Below are 4,830 nucleotides of genomic sequence, written 5' to 3'. Positions count from 1 at the left end.
CGTACCTAAGGACTCGGTCTTAGGACCTTTGCTCTTTTTGATTTACATCCATGACATAGATGAAGGAATAGTTAATAAATTACTTAAATTTGCAGATGATATTAAGGTCTTGGGTGTTGCTAGCTGTGAAGAGGATGCTGCTGATTTACAAAAGGATTTACATCATTTAGTGAGTTGGGCAAATAAATGGCAGATGGGTTTTGATTATAATTAATGCAAGATATTGTATGTGGGTTATCATAATTTGAATTATAGGTATAATTTGGATGGGAATAACCTTAATAGTGATATGAAGGAAAGGGATCTTGGTGTAATAATCGATCAGTCTCTAAAGCCATCCAAGCAGTGTGCTGTTGCTAGTGTTTAAATAAATAGGATTTTAGGTTGCATTTGTAGAAATATTGAATACAAGTCTAAAAAGGCTATACTTTCATTGTACAGGTCACTGGTTAGGCCACATTTGAAATATTGTGTTCAGTCTTGGGCTCCTTACATTAGTAAAGATATTGAATTGTTGGAAAGGGTTCAGAGAAGGGTTACTAGAACGGTGCCTGGGATGGAGGGGCTGCCATACGACAAGAGGCTGAAATCTCTCAAATTGTTTTCTCTTGATAAAAGAAGAGTTAGGGGTGATCTGATTGAGGTGTTTAAGATTGTAAAGGGAATTGATAGTGTTGATGCTTCATCTTTTTCATATTTAAAAATGAGAATAGTAGGACTAGTATAAATTTTGGCAAGGTAGGAGTCATCTTCAGCTAAGACAACATTTTTCTAACAGGGTGGTTGGCCTTTGGAATGGGTTGCCTTCAGATGTTGTAGAGGCAGTAAATTTAAGTAAGTTTAAGAAAAAGCTTGATAAGTATTTGAATGAAAAGGGTTGGGTTTAAAATTTTATTATTATACATTATTATTATTGCCCCCCAATGGCACAGCGGTATGTCTGCTAACTTACAACGCTAGAATCCGGGTTTCGATACCCGTGGTGGTTAGCACAGATAGCCCATTGTGTAGCTTTATGCTTAATTAGAAACAAACAAACAAACAAAAAATTATTATTATTTAATCATTTTAATTTAGTTTTGAGGATAGAACAGCCGAGAGGGAACAATAGTTCCCATGTTGTCTCAAAATATTATGTTATGTTATATATTAAGAAAAAGGAAAGGCATACTGACTGACCCCTGACATACTCTATTAGTAACAAATGTCCAGTCTGACTGGACTCCATTAATATTTTGTTTTGCTTTATCTCACCTAGCTACCCTTCAATCCAATCAAGTAGTTTTTTTCCAACTCTCCTCCTGGTGGACCTGTAGTAAACGTGAGGGCTTATAACACCTATATTTTGGATTTGAATCATTGTTGTGGAAAAAGTACAGATAACTCATTGTATAGCTTTACACTCAAAATAAATAAACATTCTCCACCTACATCGAGGTGATTTTCTTACCTAATCTTTTGTCTGGCACCTTATCAAATGTCTTTTGAAAATCTACGTTCACTAATTTCACATTCTTTCCATCATCAAAATATGAAGTATTACAGTTTACTTCCCTTCAAAGTTAACAGATTAGTAAGTCATAATTTTTCTCTTTAATAAAATTATGTTAATTGTCTTTTATGATGTCATGCTTCACTAAATACTTTTTTCATACTTTCTTTTACCAGACTCTTTAGAGTTTTTCCACAAGAGAAGAAAAACTAACCAGCCTTTAATTTCCAGGACAATTCTTATCACTTTCCATTGAAAATAGAATAATGATAATAACTCTACAATCCTCAGATAACCACTCACTGTCTATTAACCTACCAAAATTGAAAGAGAAAGGTTGACCCACCTGATTTTTAGCCTCCTTTAAAACTCAGGAGAAATATTGTTTGGCTTTGTGTTTTGCCAAGTGATTACTATTTATATAATCAGGTCAATTCCAACATTTACGATAGAACGTCCAAAATCAGAAACATCGCTAACATCCTCACTTGTAAAAATAGAAGATACTATTTAAAAGCTCAGTCATTTCATACTCTTTAACAGAAACCTTGCCATCGTAATTCTTTAAGAGCCCAATCCCATTTTAACATTTTGCTTACGTTTGACAAACTTTATAAAATCCAATAACAAATAATAATAAGTAGAATTGTATTCACATCAGTTCTTCCTGGTCATTGCAGTATATAGGTTAAGGAATAGTATCTTCCAGGAAGAGAGCTGTTGACTAATTTATAGATCCTGTAGAAGGCGAATATTCAGTGTCTAAGCAAGTACACACCACTGTGTTTTTCTTTGCATATAATAAAGATAGTATTTTGCTATACATTATCCAGTGTTTAGTTTCTTAGTTTAAACTCAGTCGTTTAGATAAACTCAGGTACTTCACAATTTTAATGATCGAACTTTCCTATCTAATATTCTTTCGGAAATAGTTTCACTTGAGAATACTACGCAACTAGTATTATATTATAGCCAACTGTTTCTCGTACGCTCTTTATGGTTTTCTAATCTTTTTGTTTTTAAACCAAATCCCTAACTTTCTTGTAGTTTTTTAAATTTTCCATTATATCCAGTTTTACTTTAAACATTTGTGTTCTCTTGGGTTTCTGTTGCTGAATGAGTTCAATTTTGTTTCCACAACATTTTTGAATACCACATCCAATCTTTATCTTTTAAAATATCTAGCAGTTTCTAAAAGTCGTGCTACCTAAAATCGAGACGTATCTTTTATTAACTTTAGAGCTGTTTTCACTAAAAACATATAATAGTCGATCTTATGGTAGAAAATATCAACAAATGTATTTTTTTCGTTTTCCAGTCATGAACGTTAATTGAAATACTTCCACATTTTTGCCAATATCAGTGTTATTGCTTCTGTAATAATATTTTAGCTTTACTTTTTGCAAACAAATCTGATATCTGGTACCAATGACGATGCTGGTTTTAGTGTGTGCTCTTAAGTCAAAGTGGTTTCAAACTGATTCCTTTAACCAGCAATAATTTCGTTGTTCAAGTTAAGTTTGTTTTCTAGAAAACTCTTGAATCATGACTGAAGCAGATTCTGCAATATGTAGTTGCTTCAGGATGTTAACTTGGATTTTATTGTCATTGTTCTGTGAATTATATGCATCTATGCCAAAGGATGCAATTACTTTTAATGTTCATTCTTCAATGCATTTGTTCATGTTCATAAAGCAAGAGTAATTCAGTGTAGGGATCTACATAATATTGTTATTAATCAGCATATTTCCTGTTTTTCCTAATGTGTAATGCAACTATATGGGACCTTGTGTATGACGGATGACGTCTAGCTGTAGGTCATGGGTAGTAAGTATATAGTACTTCGTCATAAATAAATCTTTACGTCACTCATTTCTAATAGTTATTTCTCTGCAAATTCTGATACAGTTCAAAATTCAGATGAAATTTCATTATTTATTATGAATAAATATTTTCCTACTTTACCTTACACCGTTGAAGAGTGAAGGAAACATAAGATCTCAATCTAAAGCTGAGTAGTCTCAGACATTCCTTTACTGAGAAGAGTAGTACGAGAACGTACGATGTGTTTTCCACCATTTAGTTAAAATAAGTAAAAAAACAAACACAGAATTAAGTTGTTTTCATAGTTCTTCTATTAGATATAAAGAGTCTGGCAAGTGATTTACTAACTTTCACTTCCTTAAGGTGGTGAACTAGGTTAAGTGAAGACCAAAAGCTGCTCACTTGATTTTCTTACAGAAATAATAATGTTTTTAATTAGTGAATACTGAACTGAGTTATTTTCATCAGCGAATCTCATAATAGTTGCAAATAGAATCCTCTTTCCTGATCTTTACTGTCGTTGAAAAGCTAATCTAACAAAATCTAATCACTGTTTTCTTGTGCTAAAAACGTGAGGGTTATTGACATATTTAAAACAGTGATGGGGCTTGGAAAATAATATTTTACAGAGAAATTATGGAATTTGCGTAAGTTTCTAGAGATTTGCATAGTTTATATAGATTTTCAGATTACTGTATCTTAATTTAACTGGGGCCATTTTCTTTGATTGTTTTTCTTTTCTTGATTTTTACCAAATTTGCAGTAAATATACACCAAGCGTCCGAGATTGGAGAACCTCGATCCTGTTGTTATCGCGTCTAACTTCTCTGCTACGTTGGTTATCTGAGACACCAGAGAAGGTTTTAAGAAGTCTTAGCACAAACAAAATTTACAACTTATAAATAGAATGTTTAAACTTTAATGCATTAAAATTATTTTTTTTTTATAAAAGTCATGTCTTAATAATCTGCTCGAAAAGTATTACCTGTTACGACAGTGGAAGTCACGTGACGCTGGTAACACGTCATGAGCTTCTAGAACGTTCATGTCCCTTCCTGAAGCCTCGAGTGTTTACTAGATATGCGGTATTCTTGTATATAAGACCGCCAAGAAGTGACGGTAACAATGCAAAGAGTAGCTGTTGACATTGCTGGTCCTTTGCCCCAAACTCGTGCAGGAAACAAGTACATTTGTGTGGTGATGGATTATTTCACCAAGTGGTCTGAGGCATATGCAATACCAAGTCAGGAAGCTACAACAGTAGCTTTGGCTATTAGTGACTTCTTCTTCAGATTTGGTATGCCATGTGAACTGCATTCAGATCAAGGCCGTAACTTCGCATCAGCTGTGTTCCAAGAATGCTGCAAGTTGTTTAGCATACGAAAGACCAGGACAATGCCACTTCACCCACAGCCTGATAGAATGGTAGAAAAGTACAACTGGACGCAGGAATTGGCAAAGTTTTGTAATAGCCGCCAAGATGACTGGGATGTCTTACTCCCTCCACTGTTGAT

This window comes from Limulus polyphemus, unplaced genomic scaffold, assembly GCF_000517525.1.
Source record: "Limulus polyphemus unplaced genomic scaffold, Limulus_polyphemus-2.1.2 Scaffold10118, whole genome shotgun sequence".
NCBI lineage: Eukaryota > Metazoa > Arthropoda > Merostomata > Xiphosura > Limulidae > Limulus > Limulus polyphemus.
Note: the sequence above shows the minus strand (reverse complement) of the source record.